We start from the raw sequence: 20,149 nt of genomic DNA, 5'->3' as shown, positions 1-20,149 counted from the left end.
CCAATCTAAAGGAAGGGGGTTAACACAATTAATAAAGTTTTAAGATAACAAGTTCAGCATTTTAAGTCATTGATTGAAGCTATAATCGAAGTTTCATCTAAAACTTTTTTGTAAACCTAGACATTAAATGTAATGCTTCTAAAATATTACAGGACATATTATCGGAATATCTTAACAGGTTTTTGCAATATATCAAAGAATATCCTATCCTGTGTAATAAAAACTGATTGTTCCAATTCTCTTTTGCAAGTATAAACAATCTCACATTCAATTTAAATAGATGCATGTTGATTTCTTGTAGAAAAATTATTCTTCAAAATCATTAGATTAGCTCCTGAAATAAAGCAGCATGACAGAGAGAGTTAGCTGGGCTTTCCATCATGTGTTTTGGCACAGACAGATATCTTGTTAATATTAAGTCAGGGAAGGTGAAGAAGATTCTTGCTTTTGGCTTTGAAGTGGATTTATGATTTGCCCAATTCAACTATCTGTATTGTCTTTGGTGCATGAAGCCAAATCAGTTAATCTACTTATTACACTTCTATTTGACAACAAAAAAATCACAACACCCCAAAAGTATTTATTCTGCACAGAGGCATTGTAAGTGTGTGATTTTGTTTAATTCCATACAATAGCAAATCAACTATTGAATTTGCTGCAGTTGGTTTGCAGCCTGAAATACAAATTCCATTGTCTCAACTGTATCAATGTTTTGAGACGTTCCAACACTCCAGTCCAGATTTTGCTGTATAACTATCATTGCCTAGCATCACTGCTTGTCTAAAACTGAAAATAACTTGTCAACAGAAACATGAGAGGGCCCGAGTTATGTTTGAAGAACTAAGCATTTTATTGTATGGCAAGGTGATTTGAGTCCTCTTATTTAAACTTTTAGGAGTAGTCCAGCTCTGGCCATCTTTACAACAAACTGGAATTAATGTCTGTTGTGCTAGGCTTCGTTATTCCTCTGCCCTCTTACCCGGCTTCTATGATTTCTTTGATTTCATGAGCTGTGGCTGACTAGGTCATGTTCTTCCTGATAATTCCTTCCTGCTTCAGATTACCCTTAAAACAAAAGACATTAACAAGATGTCATGCATGATCCTGGGTGCATTTGCCCACATTCAATGATATATTCAAATTAAAAGGAAGTTTTCATTTCATTTGGTCACAGAATTGAGCAGAGACCTAGAGCTGTATTTTGCCTCTCACAGAAGGAGGTTACAAGATGAGACCAATTGCTACTTCGCTATAACACATTTTGGCTGCCCAATGTTTTCCTGTCACCAAGTGACAGCGAAAGGTTGAATGCGACGGAGGCTACCCATTCATGATGGGTTATCCACCCATGATAGTTTGCCATTAAGGTTCATTAATTGACCAAGTGAGGGCAAGGTGATTGTGCCAACAGGATCTTCAAAACAATGGACATCCTCAAGCTGAGACTGAGGTCCTGCAGCTGGCTTGAGACTGCTTGCCAGTGGCAGGTTGATGTACCATTGATACGATAGCATGATCTCGATCACTCTAGCATGGAGCTACTGGAATACGATAGACGCAGCCATGCCAAAAACCAACCTGTAGAGAGGTTCTTCCTCCACAATGATGGCCTAACAGCTGTGACCCTTCCAGTGCAGGTGCTGGCTTGACATCACTGCAAACCCACCCATTGGACCTCCTACTTCCATTATCTGCCTACCATCCTTCATTGGATGGGGTGCCCACAAGCAATTCCGTGGTTTCTTCCCTCCTGCAGGGTCATGACCAACATTTCACTATTACAACTTCCTGGTTCCGACATCAGAACTGAAGCTGGTTTTGGGATTGTGACCCAATTGCAAAATTGAGTCCTCAACTGCAACATGAATACCAACAAACAGCTGCAGAATTCTGAGAAAGCAAGTCATTCATTTGAAGTGAAAGGATTTCCAACGTTAATGCTGATGATCAGTGGCTAAACCTGTTGCCCTTGTCATGTATGTGTATCGTCTTTGATACATACACTGCAAACAAACTGCCTAAAACTGCCCTTCTGATGGCCTGGAAAGAGAAACAGGCATGAGGACTGAAGTGTGTAAATAGCTTCCTTTCACAATATTTGAGATTACCTGTAGCTCTTGTGGGAATAGATGGTGCGGTTCAACAACAGTTCTCCACTACAATGTGAGCCAAACTTTTATAACTTCTCAATGATACTTGTAAGGCCAAACTCATTAAAAATTAGAATGCCGCTTTCCTGGCTGAGGTGCTCTTTTATACCCTGGACTACTTACAGGAGAATCTGTCACTTCTTAGACATTTCCTTCAATTTCCAACTTTGCTTACTTACAAATGTTGTTTTCTCTGTTCTGTCAAGGCAGCCACAGCCAGTGCTTCTGACACCTTCCTCTTCTTCCTTCTGCATTCCAAAACAGAGTGTATTTGCTTCCTTTGACAACATAGACCTTTGCTATATTGGAATTGCACAAGGAGACATTCCAGGATTCAAAACCACTTCTAGGGCTGCATTTCAAGAATTTATGGGCATGAAGCTTGTCATTTCCGCATCCCAGAGAATCAGAGGTTGAACAATAACACTTCCTTCATATGCATTCCTTGTGAAAGGCCCATCTCATGGGAAACATGGATTCATGGAACCATCCCTACAGTCTTCTTAGACACTTATTTACACGAGGTCTCAAGTAAGCAAATTACTTAATATCTTTTGGTTTGTTAAAATCCAAATTTAGCTACTTATTACGTTATAGTCTTTACATTTATCACTTGAATTCAATTTTTCACTGAGGGTATGATTTGAGTTGCACAACAGCCTTTGAAACTCCATGATATAATAATAAGATAGCAACTTTAGAGCAGCAGGACATCCCAAAGTATAAGAAAAATCACAAATGGATAGGCTGCAGGTTCATTGTAAGATAATTAAGATTTCTAGTCTTTCAAAGTATTAATTATCAAAATAACTGTGATGCTAATAGCAGGACTATTGGCATTTTACACTTATGTGAGGAATAAGAGGATGGCCAGAGTGAGGGTAGGGCCGATCAGGGATAGTGGAGGGAACTTGTGCCTGGAGTTGGGGTAGGTCAGGGAGGTCCTTAATGAATACTTTGCTTCACTACTGAGAGACCTTGACATTTGTGAGGACAGAATGAACTGGAGTAGTGCCAGAGATTGGAGGGTGGCAAATATTATTCCCTTGTTCAAGAAAGGGAATAGGGATAATGCTTGGAACTACAGCCAGGAAATGATTTTGAGAGAAGGATTTATGATTACTTGGAAAAACATAGCTTGATGAGAGATGGTCAGCCTGGCTTTGTGAGCAGCAGGTCATGCCTCACAAGCCTTACTGAATTCTTTGAGTATGTGACAAAACATATTGATGAAGGTCAAGCAGTGGATGTAGTGTACATGGATTTTAGCAAGGTGTTTGTAAAGGTTCCCCATGGTAGGCTCATTCAGGAAATAAGGAAGCAATGAATTCAGGGAAATCTGACTGTCTGGATACAGAATTGGCTGGCCCATAGAAGACAGAGGGTGGTAGTAGATGGAAAGTGTTCACCTGGAGCTTGGTGACCAGTGGTGGTGTTCTGAGAGATCAGTTCTGGGACCTCTGCTCTTTGTGATTTTGATAAATGACTTGAATGAGGAAGTGGAAGGGTGGGTTAGTAAGTTTGCTGATGACACTAAGGTTGGTGGAGTGGTGGATAGCATGGAGGGCTGTTGTAGGTTGCAATAGAACATTGACAGGATGCAGAACTGGGCTGATCAGCGGCAGATGGAGTTCAAAATGGAAAAGTGTGAAGTGATTCATTTTGGAAGGTCAAATTTGAATGCAGAATACAGGGTTAAAGGCAGAATTCTCGGCAGTGTGGAGGAACAGAGGATTTGGGGTCCATGTCCATAGATCTCACAAAGTTGGCACCCAAGTTGATAGCGTTGTCAAGAAAGCATATGGTGTGTTGGCTTTCATTAGCAGGGGGATTGAGTTTAAGAGCTGCAAGGTTACGCTGCAGCTCCATAGAGCCCTGGTTGGATCACACTTGGAATATTGTGTTTAATGCTGGTCACCTCATTATAGTAAGAATGCGGAAGCTTTAGAGATGGTGCAGAGGCAATTTACTAGGATGTTGGCTGGACTGGAGGGCATACCTTATGAAGTAAGGTCAAGGTAGTGAGGGCTTTTCTCATTGGAGCGAAGAAAGGTAAGAGGTGACTTGATAGAGGAGTACAAGATGAAGATGGGCATAGCCAGAATGGATAGTCAGAGACTTTTTCCCAGGGCAGAAATAGCTATCACGAGGGTATAATTTTAAGATGATTGCAGAAAGGTTTAGGGGAGATGTCAGAAGTAGGTTCCTTACACAGAATGGTGTGAGCGTGGAGGGCACTGCTTCATGGTAGTAGATTCAGACACATTAGGAACATTTAAGTGACTCTTGGATTGGCACAGGTGACTGAGGTGTCAGAAGGGGAGCACTTTGGAGCTAGCAACCATAATTCTATTAGTTTTAAAATAGTGATGGAAAAGGATGGACCAGATCTAAAAGTTGAAATTCTAAATTGGAGGAAGGCTAATTTTGACGGTATTAGGCAAGAACTTTCAAAAGCTGATTGGATGCAGATGTTCGCAGGTAAAGGGACAGCTGGAAAATGGGAAGCTTTCAGAAGTAAATAATGAGAGCCCATTATATTCCTGTTCGGGTGAAAGGCAAGGGTGGTAGGTGTAGAGAATGCTGGACGACTAGAGAAATTCAGGTTTTGGTTAAGAAAAAGGAAGTGTATGTCAGGTATAGACAGGAGAGATCAAGTGAACGCTTAGTAGAGTATAAAGGCAGTAGGAGTATGCTTAAAAGGGAAATCAGGAGGGAAAAAAGGGGACATGTGATACGTCTGGCAAATAGGGTTAAGGAGAATCCACTGAGTTTTATAAATATACTAAGGACAAAAGGGTAACTAGGAAGAGAATAGGGCCTCTCAAAGATAAGCAAGGCAGCCTTTATGTGGAGCCGCAGGAGATGGAGGAGATACTAAACAAGTATTTTGCATCAGTGTTTACTGTGGAGAAGGACATGAAAGATACTGAGTGTGGGTAAATAGATGGTGACAACTTGAAAAATGTCCGTATTACAGAGGAAGAAGTGCTGGATGTCTTGAAACGCATAAAAGTGGATTAAACCCCAGGTATTCTCCAGAACTCTGTGGGAAGCTAGGGAAGTGATTGCTGGGCCTCTTGCTGAGATATTTGTATCATCGATAGTCACAGGTGAGGTGCTGGAAGACTGGAGGTTGGCTAACGTGGTACCACTATTTAAGAAAGGTGGTAAGGAAAAGCCAGGGAACTATAGACCACAGAGCCTGACGTGAGTGGTGGGCAAGTTGGTGGAGGCAATCTTGAGGGACATGATGTACATGTATTTGGAAAGGCAATGACTGATTAGGGAGAGTCAACATGGCTTTGCGCATGGGAAATCATGTCTCACAAACTTGATTGAGTTTTTTGAAGAAGTAACAAAGAGGATTGATGAGGGCAGAGCACCTGATGTGATCCATACAGACTTCAGTAAGGCATTCAACAAGGTTCCCCATAAGAGACTGGTTTACAAGGTTAGATCACATGGAATACAGGAGAACTAACCATTTGGATAAAGAACTGGCTTGGTGGTGGAGGATTGCTTTTCAGACTGGAGGCCTGTGACCAGTGGTGTGCCACAAGGATCAATGCTGAGTCCACTACTTTTCACCATTTATATAAATGATTTAGATGTGAACATAGGAGGTATAGTTTGTAAGTTTACAGATGACATCAAAATTGGAGGTGTAGTGGACAGCAAAGAAGGTTACCTCAGAGTACAATGGGATCTTGACCAGATGGGCCAATGGGCTGAGGAGTGGCAGATGGAGTTTAATTTAGATAAATGCAAGGTGCTGCATTTTGGAAAAGCAAATCAGAACAGGACTTATATACTTAATGGTAAGTTCCTAGGGAGTATTGCTGAACAAAGAGACCTTGCAGTGCAGGTTCATAGTTCCTTGAAAGTAAAGTCGCAGGTAAATAGGATAGTGAATTTGGTATGCTTTCTTTTATTGGTCAAAGTATTGAGTATAAGAAATGGGTGGTCATGTTGTGGCTATACATGATGTTGGCTAGGCCACTTTTGGACTATTAGTTCTGGTCTCCTTCCTACTGGAAGGACGCTGTGAAACTTGAAAGGGTTCAGAAAAGATTTACAAGGATGTTGCCAGGGTTGGAGGGTTTCAGCTATCGGGAGAGGCTGAATAGGCTGGGGCTGTTTTCCCTGGAGCGGAGGCTGAGAGGTGACCTTATAGAGGTTTATAAAATCATGAGGGGCATGGATAGGTATTTTTTTCTGTGTTGGGGGAGTCCAGAACTAGAGGACATAGGTCAAGAGTGAGGGGGAAAAATATAAAAGGGGCCTAAGAGGCAGTGAAACTATGCAAGGTTGCTCAGCTATACCATTGTGATAAATCAAGGTATCCAAAAGGGAATTAGATGGTAATTTAAAAAAAGGAACAATTGTAGGTTATGGAGAGATAACAAGAGAATGACATGAAGTGAGATGCCCATTTGGAGAGACAGAACAGACATGATATTTTAACCATCAGAGGCTAAAATTTGGTTCTGTTTCATCAAGCAATTACTAAATGATTATTTAATCTTGGTATTTATGGGGGAGATAGAACAGATAGACATGGCATGTTATAATGAGGTCAGCATTTAGATAAGTCCATTTAAAATAAAAACAACTGGATATATTGAATAACCTAAACAAAACCAAAAATGAGATTGTCTTTGGTCCAGCTGGATTGCATTCTCATTTATTAAAAGAATTTAGGGAAGAAATAGCCTAGTCATTATTATTCATTTTTAACAGTTCATTGGAGAAACATAAGAGTGCTAGAAGACTGACAGGCAGCTAATATAATTCCGATATTTACCAGTAGGAACAGAAATATAGACCAGTCAGTTTAAGATTAGCTATAGGAAAAGGAATGTAATCCTGTCTGACGTACAGGAATCACTGTTAGTCATAATTTAGATCAACAATTTGAACTTTGGAGTATTTTTTAATTTGTTCATGGGATGTAGGTTTTGCTGGCTAGGCTAGCTTGTTTTGCTCATTCCTAATTGCATGGAGGGCAGTTAAGAGTCAACCACTTTGCAGTGATCTGGGGTCACGTAGACCAGACCAGGTAAGGATGACAAATCGTCTTCCCTTTATCTTCCATTATTGTCCACAATACCATTTCTTAACTTCTGGCTTCCCTGTTAAGGATGTTGTTAAACTAGAAAGGGTACAGAAAATATTTACAAGGACGTTGCCAGAAATGGAGAGTTTTAGTTATAAGGAGAGGTTGGACAGGCTGGAAATTATTTTCCCTGAAGCATAGGAAGCTGAGGGGTGACCTTTTAGTGGTTTATAAAATCATGAGGGCCATAGATAAGGTGAATAGCCAAGGTCTTTTTCGAAGGGTAGAGGAGTCCAAAACTAGAGGGCATAGATTTAAGGTTAAAGGAGAGGGGAAAGATTTAAAAGGGACCTGAGGGGCAACTGTTTCACACAGGAGAACTGCCAGAGCAAGTGGTAGAGGCAGGAACAATATTAAAAAGACATTTGGAGAGATAGATAAGGTTTTGTGAGGTATGGGCCAAACTCAGGCAGATGGGACTAGTTCAGTGAAGGAAACCTGATTGGCATGAATGAGTTGGACTGAAGGGTCTGTTTCCATGCTGTATAATTCCGTGACTCTATAATACACCCAATTACAGGAGGAACATTGGCAAATGTGCATAATTGACAAATAATGGTAAATTAAGCTGAGCATATATAAATGTGAGCAGGTACATTTCAGTTCGAAGACTAAGGAGATCACTTATTGCAAGTGAAGATTAGATCCAGGATAGAGGAACAAAGGAATCCAAGAGTACAAGTGCATTGAACACTGAACATTAAACCACAGGTTAGCCAAACAATAACATAACTCAAATCAAGTACTGGGTTTTACTCAGAGGGACCGAGTTAAAAACAGGGAAGTGATATTAAAGCTGGATTGAATCTTGGTTAGATCACACTTAAGAGTACTGCATGCAGTTCTGATTACTATAGTATAACAAGAGATTGTACAGAATATTTACAAGAATTACACCAGAAATATATGGAAATGAGGTTCCAGGAAAATATTGAGTACTTGTATATCCTTCCTCTTGAAAATAGAAGACTGAGGGGAGACCTAGTAGAGGTATTTTTTAAAATTATGAAATCTTTTTGTTGAAGTGGATATGGGAGAATCTCTCTTTTTATGGGGAAGAACAAATCTAGAAACAATAAACATAAGAATGACCAAGAAATCCAGCAGGGACTTCATAGAAAAATATTGCTATAGCAAATAGTGATGAAAGTCTGGAGCTTTCAATAGAAGTTGTTGAAGAAAATCACATATTTGTGAACTGAATATGCTGCAGAAAATTAGGTTTTGTCCACTTTATTCTAAATACTTTTTAATGATGTGATCAGTATCAATTCTTAACAAACCTCTCCAGAAATGAAAATTAGCAATGACAAGTAGAATCATAGAATCCCTACGGTGTGGAAGCAGGCCATTTGGCCCATCAAGTCCACACCGACCCTCCAAAGAGTAACCCACCCAGATTCATTTCCCGAACCTGTTACTCTACACTTATCCCTAAGTAATGCACCTGACCTACACATCCCTGAAAACTATGAGTAATTTACCATGGCCAATTCATGTAACCTGCACATCTTTGGATAGTGGGAGGAAAACAGAGGACCTGGAGGAAACCTACACAGACATGGGGAAAATGTGCAAACTTCATACAGACAGTCGCCTGAGACTGGAATCAAACCCGGGACCCTGGCGCTGTGAGGTAGCATTGCGCACCACTGAGCCACTATCCTGCCCCAAGTATGGAATCACATGATTTCATATTTAATTGTTGTTGAAGATACGGAAGATTTCCATCTGTTTTGTTTTTCCTTCAGTCTTGATCCAATCTTCTTTCTGCTCTCTTTCTTTCTGTACATAAATCTGACATTATATTTACCCACTCTAATTTAAACTTCATTTTCCATTCTTCTATTGTTCACAATCCTTCACTGTTATTGATTAAAGAGATAGATAGTTGTTTTCCATGTTTACTCAATGTTCGACAAGGTTCTCCATGGGAGACTGATTAGCAAAATTAGATCACATGGAATACAGAGAGAACTAGCCATTTGGATACAGAACTGGCTCAAAGATAGAAGACAGAGGGTGGTGGTGGAGAGTTGTTTTTCAGATTGGAGGCCTGTGACCAATGGAGTGCCACAAGGATCAGTGCTGCGTCCTCTACTTCCTGTCATTTATACAAAGGATTTGGATGTGCACATAAGAGGTATAGTCAGTAAGTTTGCAGATGACACCAAAATTGGAGGTGTACTGGACAGCGAAGAAGGTTACCTCAGATTACAACAGGATCTTGATCAGATGGGGCAATGGGCTAAGAAGTGGCAGATGCAGTTTAATTCAGTTAAATGCGAAGTGCTGCATTTTGGGAAAGCAAATCTTAGCAGGATTTATACACTTAATGGTAAGGTCCTAGGGAGTGTTGCTGAACAAAGAGACCTTGGAGTGTATGTTAATCGTTCCTTGAAAGTAGAATTGCAGGTAGATAAGATAGTGAAGAAGGCGTTTGGTATGCTTTCTTTTATTGGTCCGAGAATTGAGTACAGGAGTTGGGAGGTCAGGTTGCGGCTGTACAGGACATTGGTTCGGCCACTGTTGGAATATTGTGTGCAAATCTGGTCTCCTTCCTATCGGAAGGATGTTGTGAAACTTGAAAGGGTTCAAAAAGGATTTGCAAGGGGGTTTCCAGGGTTGGAAGATTTGAGCTATAGGGAGAGGCTGAACAGGCTGGGGCTGTTTTCCCAGGAGCGTCGGAGGCTAAGGGGTGACCTTATAGAGGTTTACAAAATTATGAGGGGCATGGATAGGACGAATAGACAAAGTCTTTTCCCTGGGATTGGGGAATCCAAAACAAGAGGGCATAGGTTTAGGGTGAGAGGGGAAAGATAAAAAAGGGACCTAAGGGGCAACTTTTTCATGCAGAGGGTGGTACGTGTATGGAATGAGCTGCCAGAGGATGTGGTGGAGGCTGGTACAATTGCAACATTTAAAAGGCATTTGGATGGGTATATGAATAGGAAGGGTTTGGAGGGATATGGGCCAGGTGCTGGCAGATGGGACTAGATTGGTTTGGGATATCTGGTTGGCATGGACGGGTTGGACCGAAGGGTCTGTTTCCATGCTGTATATCCCTATGACTCTGTGACAGTAAGTCCTGGATCTTCAGTTTCCCTTCAGTGTGATATTATCATCTAGCACTTGCAGCAAAACATTTATAAAACAACTATTGCAAGGGCAGTTTTATCTGACACTGCATTATTATATCAAGTTGTAGCCCATTAATTCTGCTTCTTCCTTCATGGTTGCTGCCTGACCAGCTAAGTGTTTTCAGTATTTTCTGTTTTGGTAATAGAATATGAGATGACTGATTCTAGTTCAATTCTCCATTACTAATACTTGTAACTTATTCCTTCATGGATAAAATTTTACATTTCCAAACTGTCATGTTTCCCGAAATGGAAAATAAAATTCAGCTATATTTAGCCCTTCTCAAAATAAATTCTTTCCCTGCCCTGTTGAAAGTTCTTTGACCTAATTTTAGATGAAGCAATATCCAGTTGCCATCCAACACTGTCACCTGTTGTCAACCTTTCAGGATACTGGCCTCAAGACTGCCACAAGCTACACATTTCTTTCAAATCATTTTCCTATTGTAATTGAATAAATAGCAAGTACCACTATCTGACCTATGGTTTTACAGCAATGACAAGAAATCTATAAATGAATCATGTTTGATTTGACGTTTTGGAAAGGCATATAAGTTTTATTTGAATGTGTCTCACACATTGAACTGAGGCTGAATGTTGGAAAGTGTTGGTTCCTTAAACTGCTACCATGTAACTTGGATTCCCTTAATCGGGCCCACTTTCGATGTAACAATGGTTTGTCTTCTCCTTTCCAATTTCGTGATAACTTTTGACTTTATGATGTACTCTGAATTCCATCAGAATGTCTTGGCCTAATTTTTGTCGGAACTAAGACATTAAACATAGACCTTTGGGGTATGTGGATGAGGAGTTGTTGGGGGTGGGGGGGGGGGGGGGGGTGGAGGTGGGGGAGGTTGTTGATTGATTTAAATAAGTCAGACTGAAGGGGCTACTTTTTCACACAGAGGTGTTGCATGTATGGAATGAGCTGCCAGAGGAAATGGTGGAGGCTGGCACAATTATAACATTTAAAAGGCATCTGGATGGATAAATGAATAGGAAGGGTTCAGAGGGATATGGGATAAGTGCTAGCAAATGGGACTAGATTAGGTTGGGATATCTGGTCGGCTTGGACAAAGGGTCTGTTTCCATGTTGTACATCTCTATGACTGGAATTTGTCTGGAGTAATAGACTGAATCATCTCCTTCTGTCAACTGTAAAGTTCCTGGTTTAAGATTATGAAACCTAAAATGAGAAGAGGCCTTTCAATTAATCAAATCCAATACTTCCCTGGACTGCATGCAATCCATTCTGCCATAATTTATACACAACACATTCAAAATATTGTCAAAGGTTATCTAAATGTCTTCCTTATTCCTACAGAAATTATTCTATTCAAACCGAAGAGTACCTATCTAACATTAGAGGACTATATAGAGCAGTTGTCTTCTCATACTTGATATGCTTTCATCAACTTACAAACAACCATGTTTCAAAGATTTGATCATCTCTATCCCGGATCTCCATCTTAATCAAATTGCTCACCCAATATTCATCCTTTTAAAAGTATTAATTAAATGTTATTAATTACTTCCATTCGAAAATCATTTTACATCTCTTCTTATTTGCTAAAATTGTGTTTTCATTTAATATGCTCATTTTGCTTTCCTGCAAAACAGTCCAAGATGTATTTGTACCAGTTTCTTAAATTTAATTTAACATCCAAGGTACATTACTTAGCCCACTATAATATTTTCACATTACTTGACAGCTTTATGGACAGTAGACTTTTCTCGGAGTTAACCTTTTTTTTCCTCTGTTTTAAACTGACAAGGAAATTAGAATTAGTAGCAGTTTGACAAGGCTCCAGTCGAAAGAATGAGGGGCAAGTGACCCGTCAACCCATTGCTGGAAGTGTTGGGATTTGTTTCTCTGTGCGTAATATGTATGATGTCACTGTTCTTGAGAAGAGAAACAATGTAAAGATATACCAGACTCCGGAATAATAAGCTGGGAGGTGGTCAGGAGGGGAGGTGGAACTTGCATGAATGTTACTTTCACCCTGCCTTGGCATTCTGTCCTATTGGCCTTGATTGGCATCTAGGCATAAGTGACCAATTAAGGGACAAAAAGGGACTTCCACCTGGTGATGCAGATGTCCCAATGACACATGGGGAGACCAACAATGAAATTCTCGCAGTCTCCCTCAGAGCCAGAGAGAGTGGAGGGGGTTCTACTGAATGGCAATCGCTGCCCCTTAAGTATAGCAATTGCTATACTTCAGAGTCTGTCCTCACCAAACATCACCCACCCTTCTCATAAGGGACTATTGGCTGACCCCAGAATCCCAATCCACTTATCTTTTATCTGTACTTGCCCACTGATTGGCCAGTAACCCTTGGAGGCAGAATCAAGCCCCTTAACGGGATGAATCCCAGCCCGTATCTTTATGGGAAAATAAAACTGTTGCAGATTTGGTCAAGAGTACATTCTATTTGCTGCTGTTAGTCTAGAATCAGTTCAAATAGACTCTTTAAATAGCAATTTGTTATTTGCTTTGGAATGTAATTGTTTGCAATAGATTCTGTAAAAATCATGTCTCATTTCTAAATCAATGACTGGCAGTGCAACTCATTGACTTACATAAGGGTGTCAATTGGTTTCCTATAGGTTGAGTTCTCATCTTGCTGAGGACCTTTTTATCTTTCTTTTCCTGGTCCATGACATCAATTACCTACCTAGTTCAAGTACACATTTCTCTAAGCAGTTTTGAGACAAGTGCAATTGAGTAGGTGTATGCCCACCATAACAGGTTTCATTGTTTTGTGAGGTTTTGAAGAAGGTTAAAGGCTAACTTTATGACCACTAATGTTGTCAATTCGAGAAGTGCATTCATGTCAAAATTTGAATTTGGAAACGACTATAGAAATTATTTTAAACTTTATCACCACCGACATGGAGCCTTGATTATAAATAGGAATTATCAGGAAAAGTACTGAATTTTGGATTTAGAACAAGACAAGGTTCATTGGAGCTGCATAGACTCGTAAATTTATTCAATAAATATATTTAGGAGGATTCTAAAATGGTGAACTGAGAGTGGTGTGGATTTTCTGACATTTCAGTAATATAAGATTTATATTTTGATTCATTTTTAGTTATTTTACACAATCTGTAAAAGACACTTAGATAAGTACAAGAATAAGAAATGTTTAGAAGAATATGAGCCTGGAGCAGGCAGGTGGGACTACTTTAGTTTGGGATTATGGTCGGCAAGGACTGGTTGGTTCAAGGGTTGGTTTCCATGCTGTGTGATTCTATCTACATGAACCTTCAAATCCATTCCATTGTCATAATCCTGCTGGAACCTCTACATTTTTAAAGGTTCCACCAGTCCCCTTGCAGAGGTACAGAAGGATTCTGGGAGAAATCGAATAGAATTTTAAAAGAACAAGTTTGACTCCAGTATCCAGCAATGTGAAGGTTGTCATTCTACAAGAATGATATACCTGAAAAGGTTATGAGTAGATGCAAAGCAAATTACTTTCAAAGTCCTTGATTCTGTTCTCAAAGATCACAGGACCTACAAAGGCTTTAAGCAGAATCATCAAATGCAGAGAGTTTGGGAGTAATTTAAAGTCGTTTTTTGAATATAACTGCTTTACTCAAAAAGGAAGTGAGACAGAAAGCAGGAAACTACAAGAAAATGATAGAATTCATCAACGTGAAGATATCTGTCTTCAGGAAAATGATAGAATTAACTATCAAAGAAATCATAGCAGGGCTACTGAATAAATCCAGAGTAAATCCAAAAGAGTCAACATGATTTTGTGAAATTTCAAATTAATTAAGTCCTTTGAGGAGGTAACACATTGTGGGTAGAGGGGGACGACTGGACAGATTGCACTTAGATTACCACAAGACATTTGATAAATTGCAGAAAATAAAAGCTCAAAGTGCAGGGGTTAGCATATTGGCTGACTAACTGACAGCAACGTGTAGCATGAATGGCCTTTTTTTTCTTGTGGAAACATGAAATGAGTGACACACCACAGAGATTGGTAATGGGTCCTCAACTGCTAACAGTTTATAAAGTGACTTAGTTCAGGAATGGAAGGTGTGGTTGCCAAATGAAAGAAAGATAGATAGGAATGTAAGCTGTTATGAGGATATAAGGAGGGTACAAAAAGATATAGGTAGGTCAAGTAAGTGGGCAAAGGTATGTCAAATGGAGCATACAATAATGGGGAAAGATTTTTATAAATGACTTAGACGCAGGCATAGGTGGATGGATTAGTAAATTGGCAGATGATACTAAAGTTGGTGGAGTAGTGGACAATTTGGAAGAATGTTACAGGTTGCAGGGGGACTTGGATAAACTGCAGAATTGGGCTGAGTGGTGGCAAATGGAGTTCAATTCAGCTGAGGTGATGCACTTTGGGAAGAATAACAGGAAGGCAGAGTACTGGGTCAATAGAAAAGTTCTTGGTAGTGCGGATGTGCAGAGGGATCTTGGAATTCATGTGCATGGATCCCTGAAAGTTGCCACCCAGGTGGATAGTGCTGTTAAGAAGGCATACGGTGTGTTAGGTTTCATTGGTAGAGGGATTGAGTTCCGGAGCAGCATTGTCATGCTGCAACTATACAAAACGCTGGTGCGGCCACACTTGGAATATTGTGTACAGCTCTGGTCACCATATTTCGGGAAGGATGTGGAAGCATTGGAAAAGGTGCAGAGGAGATTTACCACAATGTTGCCTGGTCTGGAGGGAAGGTCTTATGAGGAAAGGCTGAGAGATTTAGGTCTGTTCTCATTGGAAAGAAGAAGGGATGGAAGGTGTGGTTGCCAAATGTACAGATGAAAGAAGGATCAGGAAGATACCACTACAGTGATCAACAGGCCTGGTTCTTCAACAGAGATCAGTATTATAACCATTAAACATATCTCATTTCTCTGGAAATATATTTCCAGAGAATCTTAAGAACTAATTTATATTCTCCACTGCAACTATAATTTGTTATGCAATACTGTGGAGTTTTTTGAATGAAAAGAAATCTATTGAATTTTCTTCTAACTCCTTTCTTTTTCATTTTTATCTGTGTTCTCCCTCTGTTTTCTGAATGCTATATAAGCAATTTGTCTGAGATAGGGTAAGAGTAACTGGTCTTGACATCAAAGGACCATTTGATGTGAGTACAGTTAGTGAAAATAGGGCGAGAGCTAGGAGGATGATCATAGATCATTACTACAGGAATTCCTTGGGTAGCATGCTAGGTTCAACCATTCTCAGCTGCTTCATTAATGACCCATCGTGATAAGGTGAGAAGTAGGTATGTTCACTGATTGCACTGTGCTAAGTACCCTTCACAACTCTTCAGATACTGAAGTAGTCCTTATCCACATACAGCAACACATTGACAATATTCAGGCTTTGACTAAAAAGTTGCATGTATCATTTAATCATTTTCATTTCACATTCACAGGCATTACCATTGCTGAATCACACACCTAAACATCCTGGAAATTACCACTGAGGAGAAACTTAACTAGAAAATTATGGCTACAACAACAGGTTTCATTTTACTATGAAAAATTCCTCTTCTGGTTTACCAAATTCTGCCCACCAACTACAAGACACAAGTCAGGAATGTGATGAAATTTTCTCCATTTGCTTGGATGGGTGGAACTTCAACACTCAAATTGCTCAATACATCCTGAACAAGGCAGATCCCTTAATTGAGATCCTATCCACCATTTTAAAAATTCAATCCCTCATAGTGGCAGCAGTGTTTACCATCTACATAATTCATTGAATTAACTCAACCAGGTTTCTCTGAGAGCACATTCCAAAAATAAACCTACTGCACATTGAAGGTGCATGGGAGCAGCATTACCTGTGAGTTCTGACCCAAGCCACACACCAATCTGACTTGGACATATATCAACTTTCTTTCGCTGTTATTAGATCAAAAACCTGGAACTCACATCTTAGCAGTATTGTGGGTATACTTTCACTACATGGACTGCAGCAATTTAAGAAATGGCTCACCATGACCTTATTAAAGACACTTAGGAATGGGTGTGGAAATTTGTTCTTGCCAGCAATATCCACACTTCATGAAAGAATCAACAAATCTCAACACTGAAATCTTCAAGCTTCGAATGGAGTTAGCAATGAAGACTTAGCAATTTCACCCAGCGTGTTGCTGTAACATACAAACTTTGTAAAAGTTCCAAATTTGATTCCCAGTCTGATGCCAACAAACAAAGCAGCATGAGTAATCACAATCCTCATAGGTTAACAACATAGAAACAAACCAAAATTCCACTTGCAATCAAAGGCTATTGCTGGAGTTGCATGTGTATGGAGCTGAAATGAAAAATGATCTGCCTGTTCCATTTTAACCTAACCTTTCTGAACTTTTACCACCAAGTGCAGGGAAGAATTATCAGTTCAGACGACCTTCTTTTAAATCTGCAGCTAGATCCAGTAATGACAGTCATTCACGGGTTTAGACTGGCTCTGTCCATCCATGTCTCCTTTTTAATCTTATCTGATCTGGGTAACTTCAAAGAGGGAATATGTGGTGGTGCCAATTACACTTGGTTTTCACCACAATTAATTGATTTTCACCATAACGTACAGAGCATCTTGTAGAGATTTAATTGTATTGTTATTACCACTGCACTCTTGTACCACAGTGAGACCTGGACTGGATGTCAAAGACATATGGAGCCACTACAGAAATTCCTCCAGCAATTTCTTTGCTTCGCTGGATTAAATAGGAGGACTGTTCAACAAATGCTATTGTTCAAATATTAATTCTTAAAACAAGAACTACCTCTTAAAACCAGGTTCATAAGCATTCAGACAAAACTCCTGGAACACCAATTACAATGGGCTGGATAGCCAACAAACACCTCCCCTGCTAGATCATGTGTTCTCAACTCACAAATGGCCAACATTCCAGGGAGGACAAAGAAAATCTTACAAATACACTCTGAAGCTTTCCTTGAAGTGTGACAGCGTTGTCATTAATGACTGGGAGGAGCTTGCTGCAAATTGTACAAAATGGTGTGAGTTACATCATTGAGTCCAAATGCTTATTAGTAAGGCAGAGCACCATGATTAGATTTCCTACAGAATGGAAACAGACCCTTTTGCTCAACAAATCCACACCGACCCTATATTTTCCCCTGATTAATGCCCCTAACACTAATGGCAGTTAGCATAGCCAATTCACCTGACCTGCACACCTTTGAATTTGAATTATGGGAGGAAACCCACGCAGACATGGGGAGAATGCGCAAACTCCACACAGACAGCTGCCCAAGGCCAAATGAAATCTGGGTCACTGGCGCTGTGAGCAGCAGTCCTAACCACGGAGCCACCATGCTGCCCACACGGGGAAGGGAAGCAAATCCTGCTTTTGATCCCACTGATTTGATCCTTGTAATTTTGCAGTTACCTTGCTGTTAGTGACATTGTAACAATCCAGTTTCAATCCTAGAGTTCATTTTAATTTGCCAAAAAGCAAATAGCTTAAAGGTTATTTTTTTTTCTCCACCCACTTAATCAGTTGTGAAATGAGTCTCATTGAGAGAACAATTCACAAATTCACAATTGGGCATGTGAGACAGAGTATCTCAATCAGACTGCTGCATACCCCATACAGAACACTGAATGTGAACTCGTTGCCAAGTTTCAAATGTGGCAATTGACATAATGTCAAAAGGAAATAAGGTAGGCACAAAACATTTCCTGATAGTTCCTGAATAGTTTACTAGGGAGATCATACAAAAGGACAACACAAATCAAATTCAGAGACAATTATATACAGCTCTTGGACACAAAATTGAAAGAAGTACAAGGAAATTGCTTTTTCCCTTGGAATGAGTATTTGGGGTCTTGCACAGTGAGAAGGGAGCTAGTGGAAGACTACACTTGGATGAGAAGGTGGTGTAGAGAAGGGAAGAAGCATTAGGATTAACTGAGGAGAGGACTAGAGCACTGCCAAGGGAAGGGGCCCTATGGAATAAGGGGAAGGCAGAGGAAAGTGTGTGTAGTGACTGCATCATGCTGGAGCTGGCAGAAATTATTAAGGATAATCCATTGAATTTGGAAGCTGGTGGAATGGCAAGGGTAACCATGTCATGGTTCTGTGAGGGAGGGACAGAGATGCATGAAATGGATTGGACATGTTGAAAGGCTCTGTCAACTGTGCTGGGTGGGGACCCTCAGTTGAAGAAAAAGGGAGACATTGGAAATGCCGGTGTGAAAGGGTGCATCATCAGAACAGATGTGATAAAAATGGAGAAACTGGGAGAATTAAGTCCTTACAGGAAGCAGAGTGTGAGGAAATGAAAAGTGGGTGTTTTGTTTTTTCATTTCTCAAACTGGGATAGAATTTAGATTCTTTTTGGAGTTTGTTGAAACTGCAAAGGCAGATAAATGACAATTGTCTGCAATTCTGGTCTCCTACCTATCAGAAGGATGTTGTGAAACTTGAAAGGGTTCAGAAAGCTGATGCCAGGGTTGGAGGGTTTGAGCTATAGGGAGAGGTTGAATAGGCTAGGGCAGATTTCCCTGGAGCGTCAGAGACTGAGGGGTGACCTTTATAAGAGGTTTATAAAATCATGAGGGGCATGGATAGGAGGTGAAGTCCAGAACTAGAGGACATAGTTTTAGGGTGAGAGGGGTAAGATATAAAAAAAAACTTAAGGGACATCTTTTTCATGCAGAAGGTGGTGCATGTATGGAATAAGCAGTCAGAGAAAGAGGTAGAGGCTGGTACAATTGCAACATTTACAAGGCATCTGGATGGGTATATGAATAGGGAGGGTTTGGAGAAATATGGGCCGGGTGTTGGCAGATGGAACTTGATTAGGTTGGGATATCTGGTCAGTATGGATGAGTTGGACTTAAGGGTCTGTTTCCGTGCTATACATCTCTATGACTGTATGACTGCAGTCAGCCCAAGTAGGAACATTGGGTCCTATTAACACTACATATACAATTTACTTCTACAAATAACCATACTTTGAGGATGACAAATGAGGATGACTCTAACTTCACTGAACCAGAATAGTCTGAAGTTAAGTATCTGAAGGTTTTTGTGTGATGGGAGGGGTGTGGGGGGAGTGTGTTAGCAGGCAAAAGGGAGGGGTAGGGTGATGAGTATCTCACAACAATTGTGAAGTTGGTAGGAATACTTTTGCTCCAAAGCAAGGTTCCTTTCTTTTTACAAAAGATCACTTTTGTAAGTCATAGTTGTTTAGGCAGGCCAACCACCTTCCCTGTTCATTAGAAATGAATTCTTTAGAATGGTCCTAAAAAAGTGAGTCTAATTAACATTTGCTTACTAATGCTCAGTTTGAGTTCCACCAAAGCAACTTACCTCAAACCATCAGCAGAACCTTGGCCCAATCACTTCCTCCACCTCTGCCGTATCTGCTCCCAGGAGGAGCAATTCCACTTCAGAACATCTCAGATGACCTCCTACTTCAAGGACCATAATTTCCCCTTCCACATGGTCAACAATGCATCTCCTCCACCTCTGCACCTCCGCTCTTGACCACCAACTGCAACAAGGATAGAAGCCCCCCAGTCCTCACCTTCCACCCCACCAACTTCTGGAATACAATGCATCATCCTCTGTTATTTCCGCCACCTAAAATCAGACCCCACCACCAGAGATATATTTCCGTCCTCACCCATATCAGCATTCTGCAGAGACCATTCCGTCTGTAACTTCCTCATTAGGTCAACAAGCCCACCAACCCACCCTCCACTCCTGG

General features: G+C 40.4%; 1 protein-coding gene across 5 annotated transcripts in view; it reads right to left on the bottom strand.

Annotated features, from left to right (window-relative positions):
- Positions 1–20,149, bottom strand: part of prr33 (proline rich 33) — a 56,182-nt gene that overhangs the window by 32,520 nt on the left and 3,513 nt on the right. For 2 of the 5 annotated variants that reach the window (XM_072592209.1, XM_072592210.1), the window contains exon 2: positions 980–1,065. The exons of 2 other annotated variants lie outside the window; for them this stretch is intronic. The gene's annotated coding sequence lies outside the window, so the exon portion shown is untranslated. Of the gene's footprint in view, positions 1–979; positions 1,066–2,329; positions 2,399–20,149 lie in introns of all 5 variants that reach the window. One more of the 5 variants, XM_072592211.1, reaches the window with a different exon arrangement.

The sequence above is a fragment of the Chiloscyllium punctatum genome, chromosome 22 (assembly GCF_047496795.1).
Source record: "Chiloscyllium punctatum isolate Juve2018m chromosome 22, sChiPun1.3, whole genome shotgun sequence".
Lineage (NCBI taxonomy): Eukaryota > Metazoa > Chordata > Chondrichthyes > Orectolobiformes > Hemiscylliidae > Chiloscyllium > Chiloscyllium punctatum.
The sequence above is the reverse complement of the archived record's forward strand: the minus strand, read 5'-3'. Positions and strand labels throughout refer to the sequence as shown.